The sequence below is a fragment of the Hyperolius riggenbachi genome, chromosome 10, assembly GCF_040937935.1.
Source record: "Hyperolius riggenbachi isolate aHypRig1 chromosome 10, aHypRig1.pri, whole genome shotgun sequence".
In the NCBI taxonomy this organism is placed as follows: Eukaryota; Metazoa; Chordata; class Amphibia; order Anura; family Hyperoliidae; genus Hyperolius; species Hyperolius riggenbachi.
Window position 1 is genome coordinate 249,139,533 of NC_090655.1, and position 13,411 is coordinate 249,152,943.

A 13,411-nucleotide genomic window follows, 5' to 3' on the forward strand; every position below is an offset into this window, starting at 1 on the left:
TGTGATCTATACAAGAAGTGCGTCTCTGTAAAGGGATAACGAGATGAAAATGATCAGTGTTATTGGATTCTGGAATATATTAAAGCAGGATATTAGAGTGTAAGATCCAGTGTTGTCAATGGGTGTCAAGGCTTAGGAATCTGTATATAAAAGCTGTAACTCCGACTCCTTTATTTTTTGTACCTCTGAAAGCTTGGATATACTGTATATGCTATAGCTATGTCTTCTGGCATTTTATTTGTAAAAAATTCAAACAATCAGTAATATTATAGTTTAAAACAAAAGACAAAACTTTAAAAAAAAGTCCTGCATGAAATAAATAGGTGATGATTATAATATAGTTTATAGTAATTGATTCCCTCAGGTCACCTATTATTATTATTTATTAGCTAGACACACTTATTTATTACTTAGATACACTTACACCACCAGCCTAAGATTGCAGGGGTGTAACTAGAGGGGTGCAGACATGGCTTGTGCCATGAGCGCCACCGCACCTTGGGCGTCATGCCTGCCCCCATGCTACACTGCATTGCTGCCGCTGTCTGCTGCCTCCCAGTGTCATCCACCCTCCACTGCCTCTCCGTCACTGTCAGAGCTCAGATCAGCGGTGACAGGAGAGACAGAGAAGGCGCACACACTATTCGCCCGGTGCACTACAAATGCGGACGTTACATCATTGATCACGTTTGCATTTGAAGTGCACCGGGCAGGTAGTGTAGGCGCCCTGTCCATCTCCCCTGTTGCAGCTGATCTGAAATACAGACGAGAGGCAGCAGGGGCGGCACAAGGAGATAGCAGTGGCACGGACCGATTCTTCTGATCTGAGGTCTGTAATGGCCACCAGCCAGTTCCCAGACAGCACCCGCCCAGCCCTCAGCCAACCTTCAGACAGCACCCACCCAGTACCCAAAAAACACACAAAAAGATAAAAAATGTACACGAGTAAGGCTGCTTCCCTGGCATATGCAGAGTATCGGCACAGCGGTAGCTGTGGTTCTCTGACCTCCTCTGGGCTCCAACAATGTGCATCCTCCTCTCACTGCTCACCTCAAGTGCTACTCCTACTGCCTGGCATCTAGAGCTCCTCACATTGTGCATAATTGCACAAGCAGGAGGAGAACCTGACAGAAGAATGAGCAGTGAGAGGATGGACAAACATCATTGTGGTAGTGCCAGAGAAGGTGAAAGAAGCATGGCTACTGCTGTGCAATGCATATACTGGGCTGAGGGAGCACAGGATGGGGAGTGTTGGGACACGGGGGGCATTGCCACGGGACCACTACTCCCAACCGGGGGCACTCCCAGCCTAATCAGGATGGTTAGGTGGTACTGGTTGTCTCTCTTTGGGACACTTTTGGTAGGCAGTAACTACCGCATTCTCTTATTACCTCTAGCTGCCATTTGCAGCAATGGCTCTTCTCTGCTTTTCCCCTCTCACCTCTTACCCAGAACTTACTGTTTCTACTTGGCAGCACTTCCTGCTTATGCGTTCCACTAGTATATGTGCAGCTCGCCATCTTGTGGAGAATAGTAGAACTGCACCTATGGGTCACTTTTAGAGGAAACGTCTAAAAAAAAAAAAGTTTCACTTACCTGGGCTTCTGCCAGCCCCCTGCAGCCCTGGCCTTGCGTTTGCGCTTGTTTGCGCTCCCGTTGCCGGGAGAGTCCTGTGCAGTGTTGCCAACAGTCAGTAAATTTACTGACAGTCAGTAAAAAAGTGAACAAATCTGGGTTGTCAGTAAAGTCCATGAAAAACTTTGTGGCGTCAGTAAAAAACCCTCTCTTTCCCAGAAGATCACAGCACTTACTGCTTATCAGTTCACGTATCACTGTGGAATGTACACTGCTCTAGCTCTAGCCATACATCTGTAGACTTGACGACCGATCGACGATCAGATAAGACAATTATTATTGATATGTATTATAAAATTCGGTGCCACCAAGAGCATGCTTTATTGACAATCAAATCAATATTCTGGCTAAAATTGGTTGCATGTATTGATCGCATGTAACAATCGGACATGCTGGAAAATCTCAGGTTGGCTCAATCGGGTGTGCAGCGGCAAGGGCTGCGATAATTGAGAACAAACGTGAAGGAAACCCCGGTCGGATACCCCAAATGTAAATGTATCAAAGTGTCCCCCCCCCCAGATGCCGTGCATTAATGCAGTCCGCCACTGCACTAGTGCACTCCTCTTCCTCATTCGCGCCAAACGTGGTTGCCAGTGTATTGCACGTGGGGCGCTTGCGTGATATCCAGGGCCGGATTTAGTCCAAGGCCACCTAGGCCATGGCCTAGGGCACCATAGGAGCAAGGGCACTAAATCAGCAGGCTAAACTAGTGCAGCATTTGCAAGCTTGCAAATGCTGCAATGCAGGGAGATTAGGTGAGCGCCTGAGTGCGGTACTCTGCTGCTAGCTGCCTGTGCAGTGGCCACCTTGCTCTCTGTGCACGTTTGCATTGTGGGCGGCGTGCCATAAAGGAAGAGGAAGCTTCTGCACTGGAGACGAGTGGGGAAATGAGTGACACTGATGGCTGCTGCGGTGTAAAGGCAAGCTGGCTACCTATACTGAAAGGGGGGGGGGGGGGAGGGATTAAGGGAGTCCTCAGGCTACCTATACTGGAGGGACAGAGGGGAGGGGTCATCAGGCTACCTATACTGGGGGGGGGGGGGTCATCAGGTTACCTGTACTAGAAGGAAGGGGAAGGGGTCATCTGGCTACCTATACTGGGGGAGGGGTCATTTCGCTACCTATACTGAAGGGGGCGGCTGGTGACAGTGGCCTTGGGCGCTAAAGAGTACAAATCTAGCCCTGGTGTTATCTTTCATTTAATTTCAGTAATATTATGTCAGTAAAAAAAAGTGTTCTGTCAGTAAATTTTTTGTGCTTTGTCAGTAAAAATTTATTTTTGAGACTGGCAACAATTGTCCTGTGCAGGTGTAGTACTAGAAAACCTTGTACTGCACCTGCGCAGGACGCTCCTGGCGAGGGGAACGCAAACGAGGATGCGCACAGCCAGAGCCACATAGGCGCAGTGGCCATCGACCTGCGAGAATGAAACTTAGCCGCAGCGGGGGAACAGAGAATTGCTCAGAGACGGCGCGGGGACAAGGAGGCTGCAGGGGGCTGACAGAAGCCCCAAGTAAGTGAAACTCTTTTTTTTTTAAAAAAAACATTACAGGTTTCTTTTAAAATACACCAGTACCACAAGGGCCGGTTCACATTGGCACTTTCTGGTAATTGGATCCAATTTCTGTTCCAATGGATCCTTTTGTAACCGTTTCCATTCTGTTCAAAAATATCCTGACCCTGGGTTTTGGCAAAAGGCTTTGCCGAAACCCCAGGTCCGGAAACTTCAACACAGGAAATAAACAGGTTTATCCACTGATTGGCTATTCAGGAATAAAAAGACATTTATGATTGGATTTGGGTTTTTGTGTGCCACCCCCATCCCTTTTATTCAGAGTAAGCTTTATTTCACCAACAATGACCAGTCAGTCATACCTGGAATTGCTTTCGGTACACATAGGTATTGGCAGTAGTGACAATTTCACAGATGTAGAATATTACAGTTGTTTGTATCGGGCAGATATTTACAGACATAGATCACAATTACAATGAGGTATAATTTCTGAGACAGAGGATGTGTGGGAGGCTAGGGGGTTTGGTTGGTTGGGGGGCCCAGGTTCAGGAGCAGCAAAGCTTGGGGAAAGTGCTCCTGTGCCTAGAGCTCTTGGTGGGGATGGATCTGTAGCAGCAGCCTGAAGGATGGAATCTGAAGTAGCACCTGCCGGAGTGTGAGGGGTTGTTTGTCATTCTGTTTGCCCTGGTCCTCAGTCTAGCAGAGTAGAGGAGGTCCAGACCAGTGGTGGCGGCGTAGTCCCAATGATCCTCACCACAGCAAATATGACCCTCTGAAGTTTGTACTTGTCATTCCCTGATGCGCCAGTGAGCTATACTGTGATGGAAGAGCACAGAATTGATTCACCGGTGGCGGAGTGGACGCTAGTCAGCAGCTCCTGCGGCATTCCAAAAATTTTCAGATGTCACAGAAAGAACAACCTTTGTTGAGCCTTCCTCTGAGTTTTGATGGTGATCTCACCCAAGCTCAGATCATCGGTAATGGAAGTCCCCAGAAAGCAGACATTAGTTACCCTGGAGACTTCCATGCCTTCAATGGAAACCAGGTTAAGTGTGTGTGGTGGTGGGTTCTTCTGAAGTCCTCGGTTAGCTCTACAGTTTTCTCATTGTTTAGGGCAAGCTTGTTGCCCTTGCACCATTTGCAGTTGTTACGCATGCTCGTTATCTCGTCGCAGTATGACGCCTCCATGAAGCTGAGGATATTAGTGCAGTAGTCATTTAGTTAGGCCATTCTACAAACGTCTCCTCTTGTAAGATTGATGAAAACTGTAGAGTCAGATCAGAGGTGCCACCCTGTGGATACACACTGCCAGTTGGAAGTTTGGCGCAAATCCACACATTTCACTTTACTGACTCACTCTATAAGTGTTGGCTATATCCCAATTATTTACTTACAATAAAATAAGTTATTAAAGGCAACGCAGATGGATTCTGACAAGGAACAATATTTGTGCTTACTGATAGTTGCATAAAAACTTAATTAGCAGTTAATTTGTGACCTCATTGAAGAAATCTCTCTCTCAGACCTTGCGGTCCCACTCTTCCTACAGTAATTCCATGGGAATAAGGTCAGATGAGCGGCAACCATTTCTTGCAAGAGATATCCAGATAGCAGCTTGTTTCCCAGATACCATTGGAAAAAAGTATGTGGCTGTTGACTGTTGTGGAATGTATATATGTGCAAAAGCTTTCATGCTTAAACCGGAACTAAAGATTAAAAAAAACCTGAAGATTTTCACTTACCTGGAGCTTCTGCCAGCCTCCTGCAGCCGCCCTGTGCCCGCAAAGTTACCAAACGAGCCTCTGTTCCCTCACCGCGGCTTACTTACACTTCTGGCTGTCGCTGCGCCTGTGCGGCTCTGGCTGCTCGTCCTCGTTCACACTTCCGTTGCTGGGAGTGTATTGCGCAGGCGCAGTAAAGATTTTCTCATACTGTGCCTGCACTGGACGCTCCTGGCCACGGGCGCACAAACGAGGATGCATACAGCCAGGGCCGCGCAGGCACAGTGGACATTGACTTACAAATAGGCGTGAAGAAAAGTGAGCCGTGGCGGGGCAACAGAGGATCTTTTGGAAATAGCATGGGCACAGAGCGGCTGCAGGGGGCTGGCAGAAGCCCCATGTAAGTGAAACTTTTTTTTTTTTTTTTAAATCTTCAGTTCCCCTTTAAAGTATGTGTAAGCTAAATGGACACAAGATGTCATTGTGCATTTTGTTAATGTGCATGTTTTGTGTTATGTGTGAAAACAATACTCTACCCCCTTTAATTACAATGTGATACAGAAGTAAAGCTTTTCAGCAAGTTTCTGCAGAGCGGAGTATTTTGTTTGCCGCCAATTCTCTCTGCTCTTAAACAAACCCCAATCAGCTATCATTTCCCCTTACAGCGCCAGAGTCCCTGATTCAATCCTAATCGGTATGCGAAGTATAAGGAGAATGTATGTTTATTCATTCTCTGTGGGTTTCTCACAGGCACAGATTTTTTTCATGATTGTATATTAATTGGTTCACCCTCGTTCACATTACAAACGCGGACGGGCACGCACACGAAACGCAACGCATACAAACGCACGCCATCCGCGTTTGTATGCGTTGCGTGGCTGATCCCATCACTGAAAAGTGAATGGGACAGCCACGCGTTTTTGCAAAAAATGCGTGCAGCATGCGTTCGCGGACCGCACATGTCCGGAACGCATGCAGTGTGAACATCAGACATTGCACTCTATGCAATGTCTGATGTCGTGCGTGTCGGCCACCTGCACGCGTTTCCAAAACGCGTCTGGAAACGCGTGCAGTGTGAACGGGGCCGTGGGGGCATTAGACCATGTGCTGTGGTGGGAACATTAGATTGTGAATTCTCCTAAGAGACAGTTGGTGGCGTGAATATTTACATATTCTGTAAAGTCCTGCAAAATTTCAGCACCACATAAATACACAATAAAAATAAAAAATACGTATTAAAGCAGCAGGGACAGCCATACTATCCCGGGAGAAAAATATATAAGTAGATAAATACTTGTTCTACTTACATGACATATGTATTGTACTGTCAACGGTTTGATTTCAGTAACTTTTATATGTTTACTGCTTCTGACTGAAGCCAATCCTGGTGTAATTTCCTCTCTCAGTCTTTTTTTCTTTTGCCTAAAATGGTGTATGCATTGCCAGACCACCTCCCCACTGAGCTCTGCACTTTATAACTGCACTGTCATATATATACAGGGGTTGGACAAAATAATGGAAACATTTTGGCATCATAATCTTTGAACATGTTTTAAGCAATCAAAACTTGACATATGTTAATTTGTTTTTGTTCATTATTTTTGTTATTTGATGTGTTTAATTAAAAGAATTGTTTTTTTTTACAGATATTTAAACCTAAGTTGGTTATAATTTATAAAAATGGCAGATCTCTCAGACTTTCAAAGAGGCCAAATAGTTGGTGCTTGTATGGCAGGCGCTACTGTAACAGAAACTGCCCGAATGCTTGGCATTTCAAGAGGTACTGTTTAAAAGTAATGACTGCCTTTGAAAGAGAAGGAAAAACATCCTCAGCAAAGCACAGTTGTGGCCGAAAGTCGAAGTTGTCTGAGAGAGACCGTCGGACTCTAAATGGAATTGTTAGAAAAGCTTGCAAGACCACGTTTCCTAAAATCACTGCAGAGCTGAATGAACACCTACAGAACCCAGTTTCCACAAAAACTGTTCATCGGGAGCTGCACAAATCTGGATTCCACGGAAGAACTGCAATTAGAAAACCTCTGCTCTCAAAGACAAATGTTTCAAAGTGTTTAGAATGGTGTAGAAACCACCAAAATTGGTCCCTCGAGCAGTGGAAATGTGATTTTCTCTGACGAATCATTGTTTACGTTATTTCCGACCTCCAGCTGAGTGTACATTTGGAGACCGCCGAAAGAAGCATTTCATCCAGACTGCCTTCTCCGAAATGTAAAACATGGCGGGGGTTCTGTGATGATCTGGGGTGCTATTTCTTGGAAATCCGCTAGGCCAATGATTTCCCTTCATGGAAGAATTAACAGCCGAGACTATTTAAGAATTTTGGGCAACCAAGTTCATCCTATGGTTCAAGAACTGTTTCCGGAGGGGAATGCCATCTTTCAAGATGATAATGCCTCAATCCATACAGCTAGAATTGTTAAATAATGGCACGAGGAACATTCTAATGAAGTTGAGCATCTCACCTAGCCACAACAATACCCAGACCTCAATATTATTGAGCATTTATGGTCATTATTAAAGATTCAAGTAAGAAGTCGATTTCTGCCGCCATCGTCTCTAAAAGAACTGGAGGGTGTTTTAACTGAAGAATGGGCTAAAATTCCTTTGGAAACAATTCACAATTTGTATGAATCAATACCTCGGAGAATTGAGGCTGTAATTGCAGCAAAAGGTGGACCTACACCATATTAAAATATATTTTGTTGATTTTCAAGGTGTTGCCATTATTTTGTCCAACCCCTGTAGCTTGCTTTGTAAACACATGTGGGCACAGCATAGATTGTATTTCAGCAGCTTCTGCAGAGGGGTGAGGTGTATTTCCCTTCTCAGCCTCGTTTCATGGTGAACTGCCCTCAGCCAATCAGTGAGGAGCATAAATATGGGAGGGGAGATGACAAGCTTTCCTCTCCCCGGCAACGTACCAGAATAGAGCCAGGCTGACTGAGATTCATCACAGCATAAACATTTATGATTATATTGGAATGCATGCCATGCAGACTGCATGTAGACTACATAATGAACACAGAGCAGTTGGTAAATGGAATTTAATTTTATGGCTGACAATCCTGTATTACTAACACTTGTAGTTCCGTATGTGAGGGCGGCTGAGAGTTATTCTGGTAACATCTTGCCTCCCCTGATGCTACACTGGCCTTCCCTCCTTCCTCTGTCTATAGTCGCTTTTTGGATGTCCGGCTTCAGGAAAGTACACTTATGTCTCAAACGTGAGAGTAGCTCCAAACGTTTGACAAGTGTTGCAATGCTGAGCAAATTGCAAGTTATCACTAAACAAACATAAATACAGTAGATCAGACCCACAGTACATATAGTTCAATGCTTGCATTTCATTTCAGCTTCAAGAGGATTTTATTAAAGAAACAGCAAATACAACTTTTCATTGCAATCAATTGTAAACAGCTAACACAAGCCTACAAAAACATAGACTAGGTCATCTTAAAACGGACCTGAACTCAGAACTTCCTCCCTGCTCAAAAAGATAAGCAACAGCATAATAAGCTTTAAAGAAAAAAAAAACATTTATTTGTTACAGCTGATGCAAATCCTGCAATATATCTTCAGTGTGTCTACTTCCTGCTTTCATGGAAGCAGACATAGGGTTAACATCTTGTGTTTACAAATTCACTGCTCTGCCGAGGCAGTCAGCTGACACAGCTGAGAGATGAAATTACTGTTGTGATTAGTCAAAGGTGAAGGGGAATTAGACAGGCTAAATGCTCTAAATACATACAGGGTGCATTTCTCTGTGTTTTCCTTCTGTCCTGTGCAAGAGTTCAGGTCCACTTTAAAGGAAAATAAGTAGGGAGAAGCTAGAGGTTGGCACTGCAGCGGCATAGCATACATAGCTCTGTATTTGGAACATGCAGTGGATACAGATGGATTGCAAGCACACCTCTTCTCATGAACCTCTTCAGCGTGCTCAAGCTGTAGGATATGGATACAAGCAAATAAAGATGGAAGGAAAGCTGGCACCGCTGCAAATGTTCCATTTATTGCTGAGATATCAAAACGGTGCAAAAAGTACAACTTTGATAAAAGCTGCAATTGATGGTGCACATACCAAGTGAGAAGAGGCGTGGGTGGTGGTGGGTGCAGGGCACAGGATGCCTAAAGGGACACAGGTTACAATCAAGGTTAACATTTAGAGTAGATCTAGTTACACTATATAAAATCTATTTCAATGGGATTAAAAACTGAGCACCCTACAGGCAAACTGTGCCCCATTGAAGTAGCTGTGTCTAAATGAATAGACTGTACCCTAGGATGAAAAGTCAAGAAAATTATGGGAGATTTGAAGAGAAGGGAAGAAAGCAAGAGACAGAGAGAGACAGACAGAGAGAGAGACAGAGAGAGAGAGAGAGAGAGACAGAGAGACAGAGACACACACACAAAGAGAGAGAGAGAGAGAGAGAGACAGAGACAGACACAGAGAGAGAGAGAGAGAAAGATAGAGACACAGAGACAGAGTGAGAGAGAGAGGCACACAGAGAGAGACACAGAGACAGAGAGAGACAGAGATAGAGAGAGACAGAGATACACAGAGAGAAAGAGAGAGACAGAGAAAGAGAGAGACAGAGAGAGAGAAAGAGAGAGAGAGACACAGAGACAGAGACACACACACAAAGAGAGAGAGAGAGAGAGACAGAGAGAGACACAGAGACAGACACAGAGAGAGAGAGACACAGAGACAGAGTGAGAGAGAGAGGCACACAGAGAGAGACACAGAGACAGAGAGAGACAGAGATAGAGAGAGACAGAGATACACAGAGAGAAAGAGAGAGACACAGAGACATCCCAGATTTCACCTCCACAGATGAGGAGAGGAAACTCTATATCCTACTGGGGGAGGAGGAAACAACCGTGCAAATAGCTGCCCGATATGTCACGGCCTGCCACCAACTGAGAGGAACATGATATCACATGGACTGTATACCCCCATACTCCCCTCCCCTCCCCTATGGACTGTATACCTATACCCCCCTCCCCTATGGACTATATATCTCATCCCCCCCATACCATACATTACATCCTCCACACTCCTATGGACTGTATACCTATATCCTTCCCTTATTCACAAAATCCCCCCCCCCCCCCTCCACGTTATTGTTTTGCTTTGGCAATGCTAAATGTATTTGGTCCTGCCAATAAAGCTTTTTTGGATTTGGATTTGGAGAGACAGAGAGAGACACAGAGACAGAGAGAGACACAGAGAGAGACAGAGAGAGAGACAGAGAGACAAAGACAGAGAGAGAGACACAGAGACAGACAGAGAGAGAGACCGAGAGAGAGAAACAGAGAGAGAGGCCCATATGCAATTCACTTTTTCACCTGTGTTTTTTCCTAGGAGATAATTTTTCAACCTCTATTTAAATTCATTTTTCCTCACTTTGCAATTGAAACAGTACCAAAAAGTAGGTGAAAAGCTACTATAAAAATTATTTGGATTATTTTTTTGCCTGCTGATGGTTTAAAAGACATTTTATTGACAAATGTGAACATATCACCTAGGAGAAAACTGAGGTGAAAAAGGGAATTGCACATGGGCCAGTGCACAGCAAAAACCTCTATCAGATCTGCAAAACGCTAGAGGTTTTTGAAGCAGATCTCAGAGCGATTCTAGGCATGTTCAGAGACGTTTTCTAAACATGCCTAGCGTTTTTTGGAGCATTTTTTGTGTAGCAGATTACAAATATTGTTACAGTAAAGCTGTTACTGAACAGCTTCTGTAACAAAAACACCAGGAAAACCGATCTGATCTAGCGTTTTTCAGAGCGGTTTTCCACTTTAACATTGAGGCAGAAACGCCTCAGAAATCTAAAAAATGCTGCAGGACAGGAGTTTTGCATTTGGGGGAAAAAAACAAACCGCTCTGGTGTGCACCATCCCATTCACTTTCATTAGCCAAGCGGTTTTCCCCCTGCAAGCATTTTAAAACGCTTCAGAACCGCTCTGGTGTGCTCCAGCCCAGAGAGAGAGAGAGAGAGAGAGAGAGAGAGAGATAAAGAAGAGGAGGAAAGGAAAAGAGACAAAATATGATAGATGTCGGCTACAGTTATGCTTGAACAATGATTGGGCTACTAGTCCTGATAATGTATGTACAGATCAGTCTTTTTGAACTCATACCAGTCCGTCCAGACCTGAAGGAAAAGGTCCACTCTCTTTTGGTCAAAAGTATTATTTCCTCGATTTCTCTGATCCCATAGGCTCTATTCAGCCAAATTTTAAACAAGGGGGTGCTTGTGTTTTGAGATCTCTAATTAGAAGGAATGAGGACTCTCGCTGCATTAAGTAAATGAGGGATTCATATTTTCTTGTAAGAGGCCATTGAAAAAGGGACGGCATGAAGGAGACCAGTTCCAGGTTCAATCGTTGGCACGATGCCTGAGATTTTCCTCATTAAATAATGCACTTTTGACCAAGTTCTAATACCAGGACAGGACCATGAAATATGCAAAGGAGTCGGGACCAGAACTGCATCCCAAGCATCTGGCTGAGACTGAGAGGAATATTCTGTTCACCTTAGTAGGGGTAGCACACCAGGAAGTTTGAAATTTGAAGCACTGCTCCCGAGTACCTGCATTTGGAGAGGTTTTATGGGTATGAAAAAAGATATTTTGCCATTGCAAAGTGGGCAACTCTTTCCCCATCCCCAGCTCCCTATACAACTTTGATAGCTTAGAAGACCAGTTGACTGATCCCCGAGCAAGGAGAGAGCACATGCCATTTATTACCCGGTTGGTTGGAGGGGGGATTGAGTTTTCAGGATTTTTTTCAAAGTGTCTGAGATTAAAGTAAGTTCAGAAGGGCACACAAGTTGTGGTAAACCTACCTTTAAATGTGGCGTAATCAATGAAAGAGTTTTGATAAGTGCTATTTGCCACTCGAGGGAGACCTGGAAAGCTCCAGCTTGCGTTAAATTTCAAAAAGTTTTCCTAATCTTAGCAATTAAAAAAAATGAAAACATCCATGGCACTGTGCTACATATAGACAAAATCCACACCTAAACCTGCCAGAAACGCCTTTGTCTTCAGTGGCGTCCGGACGCTAAGAAACAAACTCAGCAGAAATGAATTAGCAAATGCAGCAGATTCCATCTTGCTATAAGTGTTACTAGAAACAATTGGGCAAGCACCATCAAACAACTGACATATCAACAATGATGCTCAAAGAGTCATGACCATTGCATAGGGGGTGTGCAAAAAGCATTCAAAGAATAGACACAACCAACAAGAGCAAAGAAGATCCTACAGAGACGACCCCACAACACCCATGTAAAGGTATCAAAGAGGAGCTTTATTGGTACAAAAATGAATAAGGTAACAATTTAAAAACCATTAAAGTGACACTGAAGCAAAAATAAATTTATGATATAATGAACTCTATGTGTAGTACAGCTAAGAAATAGAGCATAAGTAGCAAATACATGATTCTAATATTGTTTCCAGTACAGGAAGTGTTAAGAAACTTCAGTTGTTATCTATGCAAAAAAGCTTCTCTGAGCTCTCTGACCAAATTCGGTCAAAGACAGTGCTGTTTTCTGGAGCACTTATACATCAAAGAAACAGTCAGAGACAGATTAAGATAAGATTTTTACTGCAGAGATGTTGAAAGGGTCATGAGCTCTGCTTGTTTTATAGTTCAGTGTCACGTTAAAAACAGTGACAAAGGAGGGGTTTACATGTTACATAGGTAGCATATAATAATCCAATCAAAGTAATCCACATATGCCAAGAAAAAATAAAAAGTAACAGAAAAACAGTGCAGTGAAACGGGCACTGGGTTAAATTGGTTGGTTTCACTGCACTGTTTTTTTGTTACTTTTTATTTTGTTAGACTATGTGGATTACTTTCACTTGTCACATGATCCTTGTTTACCAGTCTATAGCACTTGCACTTTATCCTTACCATTATTGGTTCATTTAATGTATAGTGTATAATTTTGAGTGATCAAGCTGTTGATTATTGATTGGATTTTTATATGTTTCCCTTGTAATATGTATACCCCTCCCCCCCTAAATAAATTAGGTAACAATTCAAAAAAACATTAAAAGCAGTGATTGCTTTTAATGTTTTTTGAATTGTTACCTAATTTATTTTTGTACCAGTAAAGTTCCTTTTTGATACCTTTACATGGGTGTTGTGGTGCGGTCTCTATGGGATCTTGGCAGTAGAAGTATTGCTGGAGGCACCCAAAAAAAAGTAGTGTACATATCTCAAAGTATATAAAAAGTAAACAGGTAGATCTTACCTTATAATATTAAAGAAAAAATTCTAATTTTACAACAGGAAAAGGTAGGCTTGCTGTGATGTTCACTCCCATCAGCTTTTCATTCCTTAAGGCTACTTACACACCAGGACGTTACAGGCGCACGTTAGTGCAGCCTGTAACGCAGCCCACCGCACAGCACTACAAAGTCAATGAGGCTGTTCACACTGCCCACGTTGCTTTACACAGTAACGCTGCACGTTCGGGCAAAGTGCAGCGTACTGTGCGTTCTGAGCGGCT

The 13,411-nt window shown here is 43.7% G+C and overlaps 1 protein-coding gene across 1 annotated transcript in view; it reads left to right on the plus strand.

Moving 5' to 3' along the window:
- The window catches only part of LOC137537065 (uncharacterized), a 338,736-nt gene that overhangs the window by 163,750 nt on the left and 161,575 nt on the right, over positions 1 to 13,411 (plus strand). The gene's annotated exons all lie outside the window — the stretch shown is intronic.